The 22,079-nt window shown below is 38.1% G+C and overlaps 1 long non-coding RNA gene across 1 annotated transcript; it reads right to left on the bottom strand.

Annotated features, from left to right (window-relative positions):
• Positions 1 to 1,801: 1,801 nt before the first annotated feature.
• On the bottom strand, positions 1,802 to 21,675 carry LOC127580450 (uncharacterized). The gene is made up of 3 exons (XR_007957823.1): positions 21,390 to 21,675; positions 13,760 to 14,054; positions 1,802 to 1,870 (listed from the first exon to the last, which is right to left on the bottom strand). It is a non-coding gene; the product is annotated as an uncharacterized LOC127580450 (long non-coding RNA).
• Positions 21,676 to 22,079: the final 404 nt, after the last annotated feature.

Here is a 22,079-nt window from a genome sequence, read left to right as displayed (position 1 = left end):
CCAATATTAAATTTCAATACAGCAGCAAATACTTCCCCTTGGGGAAATTAAGATGAAATGCTCGTCCACGCCAATTATGTGGTTGTCTTTTCATAAGCAACTTCCAAATTTGCCAGAAAGATAGTCTCAAGCCATCCTTCAATCCAGACTTCAGCATCTGTTAGATTATATCCTTATCCAAGCAAGTGATTACTAGGATACCTGCCTGCTGGCAACTGTTGGACTGATCACTACCTAATCTGCTCAGTTATTTCCATCAAGCTGACCCCACAGCAACAGTAACAGAAGAACTGCCACAATAAAATCAATATTGAATCTCTCAAAGCTATACCTCATTGATCACTGACAACCTGATGATGCTCCCATCAACCTGATGATGCTCACATCCCAACCAAAAAGACCATAATGTCCACAACATCTTGATTGCCCTCAAGTCTGTTGTACTAATTATACTAGTGATGAGTCTCTGGACTTCTCTACCAAAAAGAACAGAGACTGGTTTGATTAGAATGACCTGGAGACCCAGACTTATGGAGCTTCCACTTTGTAAGTACAAGATATTCCTGGACTGGAAGTGTCATCATGCCTCAAGGGTAAAGGAACAGTTTTACTAACACCAAGGCTGAAAGGCCAATAGTAAATGTGTAACCTAAAGAATAGATGGTGGATAGAAGGCAGGCATGAAGTTCAGCAACTCACTGATAGCCACAATGTGAGCAGATTATTTAATGCTGTCTCGGAGACATGCGGCTCAAACAACCAAAGGCTCTTTCCACTGAGATAGGAAGTGAGTGTATCAAGGACAGAGAGGCAGTGTACAAAGGTACACCTCAAAGTTATCTACACCATTGCTCTGTCCTTTACAGGAACACCCTTGACCTCCCCCCTCCAAAAGCATATTATCCAGTCCAGCCTTACCACTACCTTTAACCGATAAGGAATCAAACAGGTTATATGAAATCTAAAATACAATGCTGTCTTGGGAATAAGTGGTACCTCTACTGAAGGGTTAAACAATGATGATGAATTTGTTAATAAATCCACAAACTTGTTTCCCATATCTGGGAAGAGGAGGATATGTCAGGGGACCATAGAGATGTCATGATCAGATAGAAGTCTGCTGCAATTAGAGAGGGGTATCCTTGCTGTCTGCCACAGGGAAAGACATCATTAGGGTTCTTCTCAATTGCCTCCTCCCAGTGAATCTTGTCCCAACAATGAAGCTCTAATTGCACTCACTCAGTTCAGTTGCACAGGCCATGTCATTCACAAACCCAACACTAAACTCCTGAAACAGGTGGACAGAAAAAAGATTCACTGATTTTCCTAAGTCCTCCTTGAAAAGAACCAACATTGCCGTCAACTCTTGGGAATCGCTGGCCCATGACTCACTCAAAATGGTTGGCAGTGTGAATCACAAGCGTTAGGAGTACACAGAAGTCCAGCATAAATGATGCAAGAAGTGCACCACCTCCCAAACTACACACCCACCCATCCAACCAAACACCTCCTGCTCCACCTGTGGCAACATTTGTAGGCCCCACGTTTGTCTCTTCAGCTATTTTGGAGCCCACAAAATTGAAATCAACCTCAATTCCAAGATACAGTCCAAAAAGATAATGAAGGTAAAGCTACATGAGTTAAGGAGAACTCTCAAAGCTGAAATGGTGAAAAAATAAATGGCAAAATGTATGTATTTCCTGATGCTTTTGGCACATCTAGTTTTAATACCTTCTGGTACCCAAATTGGAGAACCAATTATCTGTACTTACCAGATATTAAGATTGCTGGTGGTGAAACTTCTCCCTCGTTACCCCAAATCTGGATGAGGCTTCAGTTCTGATGCAAATTCCATAACTCCACATTTTATCTGTAATCCAGAAACCAAGCTTAAAATAGTGCCTTCCTGAACCTTAACATCACAAAAGCAAAAGACTGCAGATATGTGTAATGAAAACAGAGATGCTGGAAATACTCAGCAGGACATGCAGCATCTGTGAAAAGAGAACCAGAGTTAATACTTCATCTTTCCTGAAAGTAGAAATGAGCTCATGGAATCATAAAGTCATAGAGATACAGCACAGAACCAGGCCCTTCAACTCATTGATGAAATGCCAACCATCAAGCACCATTTTTACACTAATCCTACCCCAAATCACTTTATTCTCCCCATATTCCTATCAACTTCCCACAGATCCAAACACACTAGGGGCAATTTAGTGACCAATTAACCTACCACTCAATTAACCCTACTATATTCATTTGCAGACTGTGTCCTTCTCCAGATTTACTTCCCCCACTTATCCTTGTATCAACAATGAACTTGGATATATTAACTTTTAAAGTTATTTGTATCTCTGGAGGGTGGCCTGTAATGGTGCATATTCAACGGCCCTTTAAATCAACGCTTTATGTTTTATTTGTGACTGACTAATGACTAATCCGATTTTAAACAATGCAACTCGCTGTCTCCTGACCACACAGTAAATATTATCATATGGATGTCCCATGTATTAACCTGGTAATGTGCACAAGCAAACTTGTTGTGAGGTACCTACTCTAATTTTCCAGAATGGTGTGACAGACAGAAAAATCATGCTATTACAAACCATGCTGGAAATCATTTATTTACATTACTATCAGCTACTGGAACTACCAAAAGGGGCCATATCACTCAAAAGAATTTCTAGACATTTACTTTTTTCATAATTAGCTCATAAAGCTTGAATCATTGCTCTCCACTGCTGTGAGCTGGAGTGAACACTAATACTAATTATATTCCTTATTCTTTCAGTTAATTTTGTGGTTTAGCATTGTACTCCACAGGCTACAGCCTTGATATTGTTTGTAGTTCCAGGAGCTGATATGATGCATGTGTACTCATTGCAGCCTGAGTAAATAATATAAAACTGCCTCTCTCAATCTGCACTCAAGATATCAATAGTACATTATGAACCAAAATATGCTCTTTCACAAAGGAATTGTCGACAGAACTTGGCTCATTTTGTTTCTATTTGGTGTGCTCAGGAAGTTGACAGGTCAAGTCTTGCTCACCACTTCCCCACACTCGTCCCCTAAAATCACTACCTGCAATTCCTGTCACAGTACTTACCTGACCTAAAGGTGGAAGGACATTCTCATTGGCCTGAAACATCCCTGTCTAGCTATTAAAACTGAAATAAATAATTAAAAATGAATCAAAATCACCTAAACACATGAATAATTAAAATGCTGAACTAAAGCAAAATAATTTTGAAGAACTAACTTAACCCCCCCTTTGCCTCCTAGTCTAATGTCACACAAATACCATTGACATCAATGGCATCTTTGATCCTGTGAACATGACAACAGTATAAAACAGTGTGTGTCAAAAGTCCTGAGGCTTGGCAATACCTGGACAAGCAGCTCTACCACCTTTCAGATACACTGCCCTGGAAGTGTGATGAAGATGGGCGAGGTGGATACCAGCCAGAGGAAGGATGTTTTGATTTTTGGTGCCATGGTCACCGCACAACCGCAGTGATTTAAAACTTTCAAAAAGGCAGCCTAACGAGTTAGGAGATTGAGAAGCACCTTTCAGGAATGCAACAACTGATCCATGGAAGTCACCTAAAACCATTTTACCATTACTGTAATAACGACCACTAGCAAATTCTCATAACGGAGCAGGGGAGATTTTAGTCCCCTTCACTGAGGATCCATACATTGTGAAGAGCTATACTCCTCCTCGTTTTGATGCATGTTGACGCCTGGTATAATATTTTGATAACTTCCTTTATGCTCTGTTTTCCTCTGTTGGCTTATATATTTGAAGACACATTCCATGCACAGGTTTTACTGCATTGTTCTTGAAGGAAAAGGGGATGAGAGATACAAGGGAGTGGGTAATGGGCTCTGATCTTTCACCATTTACAAGGACATTCTTAAATTGTTGAACATTGCTTTCATATCTCAGTTTTCTATTTTCTTAAAAGAACATAAATGCCTTTCCTCAATACATTACATCGTATTGGCAATCTGTGCATTCTTGCCACCTTACAAAATATGTTAGAAGACCTTTAAAAGCATATTGTGCATGTCTTCAATTCAATAAAACAATGTGAAACAAGATGTTCTTCTTTACAAAAGAATTATGTCCAAAAGTTGAATCTTCCTACTTTTAATAGTTAATGATATGTGACTGATCAGATCCTAACCTTGTGCTTTGCTCACGTGTCACCTCTGTACAGGTGTGTGTGTTTGTATTTATGTGTTCTACAGATTTCTTCTTTCCCCTGCTACCTTGAAGACATTGGTTTCTCAGATGTGTAAGGCTCTCAGCTGATGATCGCCCTCAGTGCCCCCCATAATTTATTTCAGAGAAATGGAACAAGTTCACCAAATATTATAAAGTTTGTCCTTTCCCTCTGCCTAGAATCTCCCTGAGGCATACACCTCTAATAATATTTTCTTCTCACAATTGATTCCTTTTGCACAACTCGCATTGCAACAAAATGAAGTCACAAATCTCACTGCCGCTTTGCAATTTTTTTGTACAAAAAGCTAGCATACTACAAATATTACACAATGTTGTTGTTGGATCAGAAGATCAGTTTTCCATGGCAGAGCACATATTTACAATGACAATGGATGCAGTTCTCATCAAATAGAGATTGTAGGATGGTGTGGAAACAGATTTGCAGAGAATGTTGATTAAAGAATCAGATCAATAATCTATAGCTCAGATTTTTGGATTATTTGGTGATCAGAAATTACTACAGTACTGGATCAACAGTGGTAGAGGATAAAGGTTCAGATCAGAGTTTATAGCAGCCTCCTACAGCCATGGAAGAAAAAGATGTGGAGATGGCTCCAAACTGGAATAGGAGTATAAAGGCCACCTTCCATTCAATCCCTTTTCAATATTCATGATCATGCACTTCAGAGTGGTATATGCAAGTATTTGTGATATCATTCATGATCTAGCCCATCATGTGTATATTGTTGTGTACATGTGAACAGACAGGAAAAAAAACTTCAAATAAAACACAAAGGTCTTACCTGACCTCCAAACTGACATTTTGATGAAAGATCATCAGTCTGAAATGTTAATTCTGTTTCTATCTCTATGAATGATAGTTGCCCTGTTGAGTATTTCCAGCACTTCGTGTTTATATCACATTTCCAGTATCTGCAGTTTCTTGACTTTTTTGGTCCTTGGTTGAGATCCTTGAGTATCAAGTTGTCAAGTACATTACTCTGGACAGATTGTAATACACTTTAAGACCCCACATGTTAAGACCCTACCAGGAGCACATATTTTACACTGGCAATGAGAATGGGTGACAAGACTCCAAGAGTTACAATGACATTGAGGACATCATTTATTCTGAGGACAGCCTCAGAATAAAGTGACATCCCTTTAAAACTGCAATGAAGAGGGATTTCTTCGGCCAGAGGGTGGGAAATCTGTGGAATTTGTTGCCACAGAGGGCTTTGGAGGCCAAGCCATGGTGTGTACTTAAGGCAGAGATTGATAGGTTCTTGATTGGTAAGGGAGTTGTGGATTACAGGAAGAAGGCAGGACTATGGGGTGGAAAAAAAAAGGCCATGACTGAATGACAGAGCAGACTTGGTGGGCGGAATGGCCTAATTCTGCTCCTATACCTTATGGTTTTATCATGTCTACATTGTTTGAGCAAGCCTGAGATACTTCACAATTAGTCCCAGCAAGTCTGAGGACTGGACTCAGGGAGGAGGGAAAAGAAAAATATGTAATGCTGCCAACCTGTTGAGGACAAGCGGTTCACTGTTGAAGTAAAAAAAATGTCTAACATTGCAGTTCAATCTCAAGCCTAGTTCATGGGATGCCAATCACAGATGGTTTGGCCTGTTCACAGATCAGGGTTGCTTTAAGTGGGGTCAGAGAGTAGTTATGTCCAAAGGACTATGACACCCAAGAGAACCGCGAGGAAGATTGGAAGACCAGATATAATACTGAAGTGAGTCCAACATGAAAAGTCAACGATAACACCCCAGCAAAAGTCTAGTGATGTATATTGTGCACACATGTGCTATCTGAGAAGAACTTGCAGATAAATAAAACACACCTAGCTTGAGGTCCTTGTGTTTCTGGTCTATCAGTCTGTATACACTCCAATGCTTTTCATCAAATCTCAAAACCCCACTGAGAATGCACATCTTACAAACAGTGATTACTAGATATAACCAGCATTAGGGACACACAGTTTTTCTCTTCCTGATGTCTGGCATTGAGGTTAATTATAATTTTGCTAGAACTCTAACTGAAACCAATTAGCTCAGTACAGACCAAACGCTTTGAAGTTTCCATTAACTTTTGGAAATGATCTGCTGAGAATAGCTGAAATAAAACATGAATCAATGTGTATTAAATATTTTTGGCTTTTAAGCATATGTCAAAGAAAATTGTAAATTTAATAGATAGAATACAAAATTCAGACAGATGTCTTATACAGTCTAACTCAAGTTCCAAAATAGAGTTCATATTTATAATTAGCTAATATATGAAATTCTACAGAGCTCCATTCTTATGTAATACAACAGCCACATTCTTCTCACTGTTTGCACAACATAAAACAAATTAGAATTTATTGCAAGTGGTAATGCAACTGAAAAGCAAAGTATTATGCCCAATTCCATGATAAGTAATGCAGATGAGCAATTTCTTAATGCAACCTCAAACTGCACAGATCCTCCCCAGGTTATGGCAGGGTTCCATTCCCGTGAATTATTTGTAACTCAAACAGTTCGCAGGCCAGAAATGTGGCCACAAATGGAGTTCAAACATGGCAGAAAATGTCTGCAGCCTCACAGTAACTGGAAAGTCCATCCCATCAGTCTCCTAAGTACTCATTTGTATGTACAGGGTAAACACAAGTTGGGCGTTTGTCAGCTTGGGAGGACCTGTAATCACAGAATACGCATCTATAGTTTCATCTATTTTACTGCCAATTGACCATGCATACTTTCAGATCCGAAGCTACTTCAGAAGCTTAACATGCTTCTGAATGGCAATTCTGCACTCTAAGAAGTATTCAGTTACGAAGCATTTTGCCTAAAAATATGAATGCGTATCACCTCATTTCCATGTACACTGTCCAATTTCAACCAAAAATGAAATGCAATTAAAAATTAGAACTCTATGCAAACCTTTTTATTTTATATTCTCCTCATCTCTGATACATGAATATATAGAGAAGCCAGGACATGCATAGTAGTGGCAAATGGCATGCAATACACACTGGAATGCTCCTTCACTCATTGTCAACATTACACGTATATAACTCATGCGGAAGGTTGCATTCAAAGCACCAATGAAGTCTGTTTCTAATGTAGACAGAGAATTAGCTGAGCAGATTCCAGAAGGAAATTTGAAATCCAAATCATGGTTTGGTTGTCTTTAAGGGAAACACACTTCCACCTCTGCTTTGGGAACCTTGAAACTTGAGTTTATTGTCATATGTACAAGTAGCATATGCACAGGAGCAATGAAAAGCTGATTTGCAACAGTATCACAGGCACAGCAACAGAGACACAACATTCACAAGAAAAACATAAATTATAAAAAAAATTATACAAGAAAGAACATGATTAGAAAAAAAACAAGACATTGTAGTGCAAAGTGGTCACAGTGTTGCTAATGAAGAGGTAGTGATTAGAGTTGTGCAGGTTGGTTCAAGAACCATGTGGTTGAAGGGAAGTAGCTGTTCTTGAACCTGGTGGTGTGGGACTTCAGGCTTTTGTACCTCCTGCCTAATGGTAGCTGCGAGAAGATGGCATGGCCTATGTGGTGGGTATCTTTGATGATACGTATTACCTTCTTGAGGCAGTGCCTCTTGCAGATACTACCGATGGTGGAGAGGGATGTGCCCATGATGTACTGGGCTGAGTCCACTACTCTCTGCAGCTTCTTACATTTCTGTGCATTCGAATTGCTGTACCAGACCATGATGCAACCAGTCAGGATATTTTCAACAGCACTGATCCCTCTGGCACACAACTAGTCACAGGCCTCCAGTCAGAGAGGCAACCATTTGCTACCACTCTCTGGCTTCTCCCATTAAGTCAATGTTGAATCCAATTGACTAATTCTTTTGAAATATTCTACAAGGGAATCCCATAAATCCCAGAATCCTATCCAAATTACGATGAGCTTCATTAGAAAGTACACATGGTCTTCCAATGATGTTTATAAGTCACAGGTATTACATTATAAAACTAATGAGAGTGCCCTTCACTTCCTCCCACCACCACCACCACCAAGATGCTATTGTTTTCAATGATAAACATTATCTTTGGTTCCAGCCCCATCGTCTTTCTCAGCTGATGCTCCATATTGAATCAGATTATCCCAATCCTATTTGGCACTGGTCCCTCAATACTTGCAATATCCTCATCTCTGTATCTAAATTCCTTCACATATGTCCCTCCCATACTCTAACCTCCTGCAAATGACAACTCTCCACCACCTCCTTCCTCCCCAGCAAGAATTCTCTTTTTTTTGCCTCACTGTTGGAGGCAGAACCTCCATTAGTTGCTAGTGTTATGAACCAACAACAAAAGAAACACACTGAGTCATGATTCAGTGTTAAAAACTACTTTATTAATAGCTACTTATGATAATAAGAAAAATAAAAGTAAAACTATTAGAATGTAAGAAGTAAAAATGTTAAACCTTGAACATTAACCCCAAAAACTAAACTCAGTGTGTGTGCATGGCAAAGTCCCAAACTCCAAGTCCAGGAATGGTTCTTAAAGTTCAGTTCAGCAAGCCATAAGGTGACTCATGAGCAAGGGCTTCTTCAACAACCACTGTTGTCTGAAGATAAGACGTAGATGTAGAGAACATAGAGAGAGTAATTACGAAATCCAAATGTTGCACGATGGAACCCAAACGACGCCTCTGTGTTTACTCGGTAGTGACTTCCTCACCCCGAAAAGCATCCAAATCATGGCTGTCCACACAAGTACCTGTTTCCCTCTACAGGTCAGCAACAAAGTGAACTCCACCGGATTACTCCCAATTTCCATACATGAATTGTAGTGACAGACACAGTTATTGTTTCTCATCCATCGATAGAGAAACTAGCAGGCTGGTGTCTCTCTCCCTTTTCTCTCTCTTTCTTCTCTGGCTGACTTCGACTGCCTTCTTCAACAACGTCATTATGTCCTTTATCTTCTGTTGACATAAGCATGCCACACACACACACTACTAGCTCTATCTTAAAGTGACATTCACCGAGTCCATAACACTAGGAAGACATACTGTGTAATTCTCTTCTTAAATTCTTTTACTTCTCCTTCTTTGCCTCATCCTCCTTTCCCTTTAAAATCTTCCTAAAACTCACTCGTGTCAAAACCTTTGGCCAATTCCCACCTAAAGTGCCCTTCCAGTACTTCTACTCCTGTTACTGGAATGGAGAAAGTGAAAAAATATCATGGGCTGATTCCCAAGTTGCATTCTGTATCCCTCAAAGGATTACTGGCTAAGTCATTCAATACTTGGTCCAATTTATTGGAGCCTGCACAGTGCACACAATGTTAATTTGGGGTCATACAATTGATGACTTGCATATTAAAGGACCATTGAGCCCACTTAAGGTGGGTAGCTTGGGTTGGCACAAAATGCTTGAGTTAATGCAGTATCTGGCATGCTTCTGGTTATGGTTTAGTGTGTAGCAGGGCACATATAGCAAAATTTAGCCAGTTTCATGATAATTTTACAATAAAAAAGGCAATAATGAGCTAAATTTTGACTGCTTTGTGGATACATTTACAGAAGAATTTTAGATCACATTTATCTTGCAAAGTTTCGAAACACAGAAGAGCAGTTTACAATGCATGTGTTTCTGCCTGTTAATCTAGATTCTTTAACTGCTGAAGAAACTTTATAGAACCAGGTCCCTTTGCTGATGCTTTGCCGTGTTCTTATACATCAACATCAGATGCAATTACTATCTAGCAATGTCATGCACAGAGATGGAATGATACATCATTCAGGCACTCCGCTGAGTAGAAAATCCATTTACTTGGTATCTGATATCAGAGCTCCAAAAATACCATGCTGCGAGACAGGACTTAGAAACATAGAAAAACTACAGCATAATTCAGGCCCTTCAGCCCACAAAGCTGTGCCGAACATGTCCCTAACCTAGAAATTACTAGGCTACTTACCCATAGCCCTCTATTTTTCTCAGCTCCATGTACCTATCCAACAGTCTCTTAAAAGACCCTATCGTATCTGCCTCCCTCATCATTGCCGGCAGCCCATTTCATGCCCTCACTTGTAATAGGAAAGCATAATTTACTGAAATTAAAACTAGCCAGATGGACCACATGGCCTCTGCCAGTTTTACCTGTTATTGCATTGTTAATAACAGAAACCTTTTGGTTAGAATATTTTTGGTCAAAAAACATAAGCACACAAAAACAAAACATGAATTAGGCTATTAAATCTGATCCTTATAAAATTCCCTTACAATCTTTCCCCTATCTCATCAGAAGTCTGCCTCACTGAATAATTCTACTGAGGGAACATATCCTTTAGAATATTTAATGATTTAGTTCAATTGTGCCATGATCCTTCAATTGTTTAGGCCATGTATGTTAGGTTCTATCTTCACCCACTTGTGAAACCAAAAATAAATCTGAGTGATGGAGCTCTAAATGTTAAGCTTTTTTGTATTGCAGTGCATTTTTGGTACAGATACCCATTAACCCTCTTTTACCATTCATCTGGAAACACATTTTTTTGTTCTCTATTAATAGCTGGGTAGGTGATAAAAAATTGCATCCTTGGTGTGAATTTTTCTTCATTGGGAACGTAAATCAGAAATGAATGCATGTTGCTCGGCAGGACCCATAAGGTTTTCCATCCATTCTTTTAAATTTTTGTATGCAGTTTCCTATCCCTCCTTAGGCATTTTCCTTATGCCAGAATGTAAATATGATGGGAGCTCCACATGAATAGTTAAATAGGTTTTGACCTTGGGAAGCCCCTGCTGATGAGCACTGGGCATTGCTTTTTTTGCATTGTGGGATTGTAAAGATTTGACAAGATGGAGAACAGATCGTAAAGGTATTACAGGCCAATAACTTTCAAGCAAAATCAAAGTGAAATTTTTAACATTTAAAGCATTATACATTGACTAATATTTGGATGCGTTGAAGAAGCTGCAAATCTTGAGTCTCAAATGTTTCCATGTAATTTGGCTCACAAGATCCAACAAAAATTAACAGAATAAATACAATTTACAGATCTGAGGTTTCCAACATATTTGCACAAATCAACAAACAGGAAAAATAAATCCTTCCAGAATGAATATCCAAGAAAATCAAGCTGCTTGTGTCAAAATGAACATCATTAGCATTTGTTTCCTCAAGCCACTTGCTCATTAGGTGTGCTGCTTTTTACCAGTGGTGGACAGAGGCAGTGAAAATAGCAGCAGGGATAACAAGCTCATAACTAATGATCATTGCTGATATTCAGTGAAAATAGGCCAATTACTTTGCTATCATTCTATTCCTGGATAATGAAAACACTTGAATTTCAAGATTAATTGAAATGATGTTACCACAGGAACATCAAGCTTTCAGTAATGTAAGTGGAATGCTGTACTGGAAGGAATAATGGTTGAAACAAAATTAAACACAATGGATTTAGTTTTCTAAGCAAAGAGTACATTTTACTCGGAGGGACTTTCACAGAAAGAAGTGTACATCAGCAAATTGCATTATTATTAATAATGCCCTAACGCAAGGTCAACAGCACAAAACCTATCTGGTGGAAATGCCACTAAGACAATTAATTTTTGTGGATGTTCATGCATTTAAAGGGATTCAGCAAAATTGTGCTCTTTCATTTCAAAAAATGACAGCATTTGGAACAATAAAACTGCTAGCATAATTTATAAGCAAGCTATACATGGTTGGTGAATAATAGTTGATAAACTATCCTGTGTTTTAACTTTGTTTAAAATAGTATGCTCTATTTCACTGGGGAAGGTGTTCATCCAGAAGAAAGTGAAATGTATGCATGACCGTTATACTGCCGAGAATTATCAGATCAGGATTAAGAAAAATAACCATACAGAACGAGGCCAATTTCTCTGGTGGGGAGAAAATACAGGACCATTGGCAAATGTAAATGCTAGCGAAATTTTGTAAGTCAAATCCAGGAGGAGATGGTCTTACAAGCATACCGAGACATCTGTATGGCAGTGACAAGTCATTTAAAAATCAGTATATGTGCACAGACAAAGGAAGGCTATGCAATTGATTTAAAGGGATATTGCATTGCATCTTTCTCACCCTTCCAGAGGCTTCACAAATCCAGCTGCATCCATCCCTTCCAGACAACTGATATGGCTTTCCATTCCAAAATATAGTTCAAATAAAATCTACCAGTGGCCTTTTCTACATATTTACTGAATATTATTTCTTACTGTACCATTGGCAACCATAACTTTAAATTTCTATCCTCTCACTCTCAAATTCCCTCCCTCAACTTCTATAAATCTCCATTTCCCTCTCCTCTAAGATCCCTAGAAATTCAGCCCTAGTAGCCAGTGCAAATTGCACCACATAGTTGTCTCTGATGTTAACAAAGCATAATTTCAGAAGCAGAGTGCAACACATACAGCATTTTTAGTGCTATTAGCCAGAGATAGGATTTCTAGGCAATAATTTCTTTGAATCTAATTTTTTTTAAAGTATATCAGATTTGTAATCACCCCTGCTAATACTCTTTAGCTTCAATTTTGTTTAATCACATGTCTGTCAAGTTTTTTTTTGCTTTTCTAAAGCTGAAGCCTCTATAAAAATAGAAGGTATGTTGGAGTTGATACTTTTCAATAAAACTGTTTTACTCAAGCCAGTTTTATCTCAGCATGTCACCACATGCAACTATTTCCAATAAATATTCAACAAATTGGTATTTGAATTAACCTCATTAATTACAAAGTTTCACACCTGGTTTACATTAATGACAAATAATGTCAAATCTACTACTGTCCATAGTACAATGCTCAATGCAGAAGGCTTGAACTTGATTTGAAAATGATTTATTCTCACTTGTTAAATTTTGCTAGTTCTTGTACTGCCAGGGGATTATGAATGAAGTGAAGGAAATAACAGTAATTTACAAAACACTTAAACAGCTTATGTATATCACCCTTAAAATGGTAAAATTTTCAAAACAAAATGTGATAGATCAAAATTTGACACCAAGCTTCACAAGGATAGTGACACAAAATCTTATCAAAGATATAGGTTGTGAGAATCTCCTTGAAGGAGGAAAGAGAGTAAGAGGCAAAGACATTAAGGAAGGGAGTTATTGAACTTGGGCAGTTTAAGCAATGACAGCCAATAGTGGATCAATTAAAATTCCAAATGCTCAAGAGCCCAGAATTTGCAAACAAGGAAGAGGATGACAAAACCAGCTCAATGTTTAACCAGGATAATAATGTCAGAATTTGATTTCTTATTGGCATTCTTTAATACAATAAAACCAAGTTTGCCTCCCAGATTCTCTTAATATCAGGGCATGAAATCCTGAGTTTCTACTTCTGTTCCTAACAAAATCATCTCCAATTGAATGATTTTGTAGGTAGCTTGCCTAAGCTTCCATGTGATTCTCAGAATGTGTCCACAATGAAAGTTGTAAGATTAGGTAAAAATCCAAACATTTACAATGGGTTTGTCATTATAATAGGCCACACTAACAATACTCAACACTTACCAAAATCTTCTCTTCCCACGCCACAAATCCACCTTTTTTCAGTAACTTCAATTTCACTGCTCCAACATAAGCTTTTTCATAATTATTTCAATAAGACACATGTTGATTGGTTACCACTTAAATTATAACTTTCACTCCATAAGAGCCTTTGAAGGTTATTTCTAAGTCCAGATCACTTATTTGCCTCCAAGATTAGGGTGGTAGCAAAACCCTGCATCATAATGCAATGCCAGTGTATTTCCTGTAGCATATCATTCTGGTTTGCTCATCAGAATGGATCCTTTTGGCCAAATAGCTGCAAAAAAATAGGTGAGAATTTCATGAATACAAATGGGGAATCAAGTGATGTGATGTCTACTAATAATGTTATTTTTAATCTCCAGTACCACTTCTATCCTGGTTTTTGTATCCAGTCACAAAACTTTAAAAAGGAGGTTGTTTTATTTTCAGTGTACCCTAACTACATTCAAAGGTTCAGGGGCCTCCGAGTTGGCTTAGGTAAAGGCTGGCTCTTTAAATGGACAGTAGAGCAGGGCTTTGTCTTATCACTGTGGCTTTGTTTTCAGTTTAGACCCATGCTTTTTTTAAAACATTTCTGCACATCGATGTTGCAACTATGATGTTTAAGCAGAAATGCATGCCAATTGACATCATTGCTATGCATTGATCAGTTGCTGTGCCAGGGTATATCACATGCATCGCAGCATTCAAATTTCCACTGTTTGCTCCACATGTTCAGAAATGTCAATACCATTTTGGGATTGATTTTACACTTTGATTCAATACAGTGTTATATAATTAACATGGGCCTAGAATTTTTATGATAAGGTCAACATTTTTGTGCAATGTGTGACCGAATTTGATTAAAATTTTGTTCCCTAAATATAACCAGGTGTCCTGGTAATGCATTAACCCAAAATTATTCTGGAATCTCCATGCATAGGATATGTATGTATATGGAGGCTACCAAGTGTGCACAATGACATCAAATTTCATCTAGTGCACATTTTGATGTCACTTGCAGAAAATATTTTAGTACAGACAAATTTGAGCAGGATAGGATTTGCATGCTGCAACGGTCCTTAACCAGACAGTTAAAATCTACTCCAATTTATTGAAGTGTCTTAATGTTAACTAGTCAGCAGTTAAGGATTATGAAGTAGCCCTGCCTTCTTGGTAGGTTTTAAAAGACATTTGGATAAGAACATGGACAGATGGAATTGAGAAGGACATGGGCCAAATGTGGGCCAATGCGACTAGTTTGATGAGCACCAATGTCATTAAGGATGAGTTGGGCTGAAGGACCTGCTTCCATACTGTGTTAATCTGTGTCCCTATGACATCCCAACTCCCGACTTTGCTATAATAACCTCAGGAGCTCTGATCATATCTCCACCTCTGTACCAGGTCCCAATCCCCTCTCCCACCAACACCAAACACTTCTCACCTGACCACACCCAGATATCCTTTCTGAATGACCATCCTGCCCATCTCCTTAAGTCTCTTGTATGATAGAATTTCACTGCCAGCAGGCATCACATGAAACTAGTGTGAACCTTTTTACATGACTGAGTTTGTTAACCAGTATGTTTCTGACTGGAGAGTACTGAGTTTGGTTCAGAAAGAGCAGCATGAAATGCTTAAAGCAATGTGGTTTTCAGAGCCTACTTGGAAAAAGCAGGCAGAACCAGTTATGTAGAATTACCAACTTCATAAAGCCTGCCTGGTAACATGTGAAACAGCCAGACATGTGGATATAGCATGAGGGTTTAATTTTCATATCATGTTAAGGAGCATGTTGCAGGATAAAACATATCCTTGCATATTAGACAAATTTAACCTGGGTTACACAATTGGATCAATAAGCTGGAAGACAAGCAACCTATTGAAATGTCCTCCTCAGGAGGACTCTGGGAGCGTGTGGAATTATAGCAGTTAAGGTATTAAAGATAACATAGTGACCAGGGGCCTGAGGTAGGACAGAACCAAACAGACAGATGTAACATATTGGGAAAGGATTGATGGATACTTGCTGTCTCAAGCAAAGCAGGTGACAGGGATAATTTGCCAACAGAGCACAAGATAAGAAAGGCTAGAAGACCACTGGAAGAATATGGTCATTGGGAATGACAGGCCTGCCCTTGGTGCCATCACTATGGTAACTGAGGTCTTATCTGAATAAAAGGACACCTGAGATATATCACCACCAACAGTTGGGGCCTGTAAGACATGATCATGCAAGGAATCTGATGTCAAACAAAACTGATCACATGTATTTCCATCTTCTGTTTGTCAGGAAGTGATAGCTGAATGAGTGTGCATTAGTGAAGGTGCCTTATCCTAGCTCAAAATGTGTAGAAAAGTGCCATGCTTTGTACAATTGGAGAATGTATGTATTGCACTGATAGAGTAAACATTCCTCTTTCTCCCTCCTCGAAGTGAAAGATTGATCCATAACACGTGATTAGTGGAAGGGAACACTCATTTCCACTCCCATTTTGACCTCTCTGTCCTTGGTCTCCTACATAGTTGCAATGAAACTCAGTGTAATCTTGAGAGACAGCACCTCATCTTCCAACAAGACACATTACAACCTTCAGGACTCAACATTAAATTCAAAAAAATCAGATAATGAGCCATTCCAATCTTATACCTCACACCTCCAGCATTCATTTGTGTTTTCTTTTCTCTCCTCTTCTAATATTTCAGATTTAATTCATCTCCTCCTATTTACACCTCTTCCAGTCAAACCTTTCCCATTGCCTTTCAGCAGGCACCACAAACATTTGTCCCATTCAGCCTCTCCTGGTCTCTTGCCCTATTACAGCTATCACCTTTTTTTCTGTTCATCTTCCCTCTCTCACACTTCAACTTAATTCTTGTTTTACTTCTACCTTTTTCTAGTTCCGATAAAAAGGCACCAACATGAAATTTTAGCTCTGTTTCTGTCTCCATAGATGTTGCCCGACCTTTTGAGTATCCCCAGTATTTTCCATTTTTACTTCTCTTTTTTATTTTCTATCTTTGCAGCACTTAGCACGTTAAGCCACCAGGGAAAAGAAGCTCTTCATACATCACTTCTAATGCTCTTATTGAAAAGTAATTCACAACAGCCCAGATTGATTTGGTCACTTGCTTTTTGTTTCCTTCCACTAATAAAACATAACCAGGCAGCCTTTTTGAAGTTGGTAATTCAATGTGTCGGGAAACAAGGGAATGCTTCAGAGAGCTGTATTACAGTGTGATAATGTATTCTGCTGCTTCCATCTGTGCTTTACGATGTAAACTACTTTGTCAGTGGAAATAAATGGAGCCTTTATATTCTAATTTATTTAAGGGGAAAAAATCTCAATTGCAAGAAAATAATTCACATATATTCTTATGATATCATTCAAATTTAACATAAAATAGATTCAGGGATCAAAGTAGTATGAGGAGGAAATACCTGCAACTATCTATTTAAATTTAAATATGATATATATTGCAGTAGTTAATACCCAGTGGCCTTTTAAATTCTTCATGATATGCATTTTCAAATGTTTTTACTAATCTGTGCTGTAGCTGGGAAAATACCAGCCATTTATTTACAAATATTTTATGTGATTATTCAATAGATTCTTCTGATAGACATTAAATTAAATACTTAATTGGAAAGAAGATGTAGTCTAATTCTAAATCTATCTGAAAGGTACAATTAATATATTTTGTTTTGCTTCTTTGTTTTCCCCATACACTTCAAACTAAAGCCTAAGGATCTGTGTATGTAGTGGACCAATGACCTCCTTCTTGTACAAGGACAAGTAAGCCATGACACAGAAAGCTGAGCAGAGATGATTGCAGAGAAATCCCCAATATTTTGCACATTTGAATTAATGAATAGAAAAGTAGAAGATAGCATCATGGATATTGAGCTCAGAGAATTTTTGCACCCAAACACAAAAAAGGGTAAATGCTCTATATCTATGTCTTGCAGGGCAGAGCAAGTAGAGATGATACATTTTAAGTGGAGCAAACTTGAAGGATTATATTTATCAATACTCAGTAGGATTTCTTTGTTGAGGGTGCCATACCACACTTTTTCTACCTTTGTGGTTGTTCTATTCTACTAACTCCTGATACCTGAGAGCTGGTCACCTACCAGGTGTCAGTACAGGGAAGGCACAAAAATCTTACAAAGTTAAAATTCCCAAAATGGTTCACCTCCAAATTGCAAATCAGCTCTGCACATTAGTCCTGAATACTTGGTAATTTTGTTCTCTGAATTTATGACCATAGAATTAAGCCAATAAAAAGTCGTCATATCACTGTTACCATCCAGAGAAAGATTTTGATTCTTCCAATTGCCCTGGATTCAAGTGCAGGTCACATAGTTAACATTATGTCCATTTATGGTATTTGTATTATTCTATTTAGTGCTGTTTTTGCTTAGCAACTGTCATCATAAAGAAATAAGTATATGTTTGCTGAATAATACACTGCAACAAAATTTCAGTAATGTTGTAGTGATTAAGTTGTAAGTTTGACCTTCCATCAATCTTCATCTGAATGGAGCACTGAAACTATTGAAATCAACTTTAATATCAAAGGCTGGGGGAAAAAACTTCATTTTTATGATTAATGTTACTATTTTGCTGAAAGTCAGTGTGTGTTTAAAATTAAAATGATAGTCGTCACATTCCTGGAGGTATTTTGCATTATTTTATTGCTATCTTCCCATACCTTAAACCTTTTCCTTAAGGCCCCATATTTAATTTATTGCATTCAATAATTGGGAGCCCTTCATTGTTCTCAGCACACTAAAGGAAATATTAGCATACTAAATCTTAATATCTTTATTCCAGGACTCTGATTGTACAGTTTACCTTCCTACTGGGGAAGAAGACAAACTCGCCAAACAAATTAAAATTCAACTTGCACCTGGAAATATCAACTGAAGATGGTTAATTGTGAAATTATTTACAATTATTGAACTATAAGGATAATTATTCTAACTGATGATGAAAAGAATACAGATCTTTTGTATTCTCAAATATTTAAGAAGAAAGTCAATTCAAACGTAAGGAATTTGTGCTAAGACCGGGAACCTCAGGGCAAGCTGCCCTTGAAATTGCATTGAAAACTCTCGGCATATCAGGCAGCATGGTGGAGGCAGAAGCAGGTCAAAGACCCTTCAAAGAACTGGGAAAGAGAGAAAACAAGTTTGGTTCAAGCTGCAGAGAGGGTGGGGGAAGGATGAATAGAAGGGAAAAAAGGAATATTTCGGATAAGGTAAGACAGGGTTGCTGTGGGGAAATGTTGCAGATAAAGTCATCTGGTTGATAGGCTAATGAAAAAGAAATAGAGGGAGAATACAAACAAAGGAACATAAAATCTGTTAAATGCAGAGCTGTAGGAAATGCTCAGTGGGTCAGAATGTGCCAATGGGGAGAGACAAAACAACCCATATTACAGATGGAAGACTTACCATGGTACCGGCCCGTTCTGATACAAGCAGAGAAAGAGAATTACCTGAAGTTGTAGAATTGGATATCAATCCCAGATGATTACATCATTATTTCTTTATTTGGTTTTGTGAAAACTGACTTCTTATGAAGTATCTTTGAATAGTTTTCCAACCTTTCAATGATTTAAACTTGTGAATCTTAATCAATCTCATCAAATTCCAGAAACTTGAACTGAATTCCAGAAGTTTGAATTAATTTCCAATTATAGCTTGCAAATAAATAATACCTGCAATATCTAAGGTATTACATTGACAAGTTCAAACAAAAGCCAAACCAAGAAGACCATAATCTTAACCCAGCACTAATTTTGGTAATGGTTCTCTTGATTGCTGGTTGAAGATTGGGAAGTACCCATAGAAATAGTATCCCAGTGCACTTACATAAGGAGCAATAGGAAGTCCATTGCCTACTCTGGTCTTCAATAAGATCATGGTTGATCCAATATTGCCAATTTCCCATTCTCTCCCCATGTCCCTCAACTCCCTTGTAATCTCAATGTCTATCAATCTCTATTTTGAATATATTCAATGATCCTGCCTCCATAGCTGTCTAGGCTAGAAAATTCCAAAGGGTCTTAACCCTTTGAAGAGATTCCTCTTTGTCTCCATCTTTTATAGGTGACCTATTATTTTGAAACTATGCTCTTTGGTTTCCATGAGGGGAAATATCCTTCCATCAACTACCCTTTCAATCCATCTCAGAATCCTTTATGTTAAAAATTTCTCTGGACTAAGAATCACCAACTCTCCTGATGACTATTTAAAGGAAACCCTAACATGATGAGAAAAGGAGCACTGCATCTCAGTTGCTCAGACCAATGTTGTTATCTTCGCATTCTTTTTAATGCATAACAGTTTAGTTGGATGTGTACACGGGTGACATATAATAACATCTTAGAATTACTTGAACCAGAATGAGGGAAGAGAAAGAAGCCATCTGCCTTTCAGATGAGCTGAAAATATAAGGAAAAGATCTGAAGCAGATGGCTAGTCTTCCTTTGGGTTTTGTCCAAGCAGCTTCACTACGTGTATCCACAATTACAAGGTTATCTTAGAGTGAAGCAGCCATATGCCTCATACTTACTAAAGATTCAAAGCGTTGTGTTTCATTAAACAGAAGTAATCACATTCATTAGAGGTCTGAACAAAATATTTTTCTCATAAAGCAAGAATGCAAGTTGGTTTGTAGACATTATTTGGAAAAAAATGAGATGGAGTGGAAAGTAATTAAAGTTACTAATTTACAGTTTCTGCATTAACCTGATATACATCATACTTAAGATTAACAGACATTAGTCATACATACTGTTAATTCTATGACATCTTCTGCAGAAGCCACACAGCTGTTCAATCCCCTTTCAAACTAATGTGTTGGTAGCATGTGCTCATTTATAAGTTCCACCATAATTTACCCCTTGATTTTCTAACATTTCAGTACATAACTGTTTACTCATCCTTGCCCTTACTCCCAACTTCCTAGTGACTTCCTTACTCAAATTATTGGAGCAGACTCAATGGGCCGAATGGCCTACTTCTGCTCCTTTGTCTTGTCTTGTGATTATTTCTCAATTTTCCTCATGTATCATTTGCAGTGTTACCTGTAATTAGTTTACTTTTACACGCTTCCCAATTTTTCTAGACCAGACTGACCTCTTCCACTGACCCTTTCCAAACCCAGCTCACATCTCTACAGCTCTGTGCTTGCTGGCTTTGGAGTTCTTTCTTTCAGTCATTGTTTCTTGGAGACTATTGTCCCCTTCTTCAAGAACTTTCATTTCCAACTTGTCTTCAACCCATGATCATCAGCATAACATAACACTTAGCTTCATGGCCAACTAGCGATCCTGGCATCATCAGTTCATAATCCCTACTGTCTGGTTTCTCTAACTGTTGGCTAACATTATTATAGGAGATTATTTTCTTAGAGGCTGGTGACTTCAGATTGAATCAGTCGATGGATACTTTTTAAAAAATGATTTCTACTCAAGTACATCACAGCTGCATAAAGATTTGGCAGACAAAAACCTCACAGTACTTTGCGACTGGTTCCTTGCAGCTTTTTCTCAGGTTCAATTAACCCCTGTCTCAACAAGCAATTGCTAACCAGATAACAAAGTAGTTCCTTACCTTCACTCTCGATTTCCCTATCCTGTGTGAAGCTTGTCCGTGTATTAATTAACTTGACCTTGTACATTTCATGGAAATGTAAACTGAAAGCAGCAAATGGAAGTGTAATGCTTTCAGTCTCAGTAAAGAATACAAATAGAACAAATAATGAAGTGAATCAAAGCCAAAAGTCTGGCAAAGAAAAATAAAGAATTGCAAATATTTGAAGCTTGAAATAAAACTAGAGAGCCAGTGACCATGTGCGTCTCCTGATTCCACTATGAGAAAAGAATTCTAAACAATCTTATCTTTTGATGGCTGCTTCCTTTGGTCTGTTTAAGGACTGCCAGCTGGGCTGTTCATCAGTCTGGTTTTCCTGTATGCACTGGTGCTGCCAACAAAGCACTCTTACTGAGAAAGTCATAAACAGGTGATAGGTATGTTACTTGCACATGGAACCAAATCAATTATTGTTGCAGGAGTGTGGCCAACGCACCTGTTTCTTTTGGCTATGTGGTGGCTGTGGCATTTCTAGCTTAAAATGAGCATGAACTTCTTCCCTTCCACTTTGAGTTTCAGGTGTTCATTAACACTGATAAAATGAGTACAAAGCCTTCACATTTTCAGCCCATTTCCACACCAGACCTTTGGTTTTGTTTCATTTCATTATCTGTTTTTGTTGTAGCTGCAGTTGTAATGCAAATGGTCAGA

The sequence above is a fragment of the Pristis pectinata genome, chromosome 19, assembly GCF_009764475.1.
Source record: "Pristis pectinata isolate sPriPec2 chromosome 19, sPriPec2.1.pri, whole genome shotgun sequence".
NCBI classification, from domain to species: Eukaryota; Metazoa; Chordata; class Chondrichthyes; order Rhinopristiformes; family Pristidae; genus Pristis; species Pristis pectinata.
Note: the sequence above shows the minus strand (reverse complement) of the source record. Positions and strands in the feature narration are given on the sequence as shown.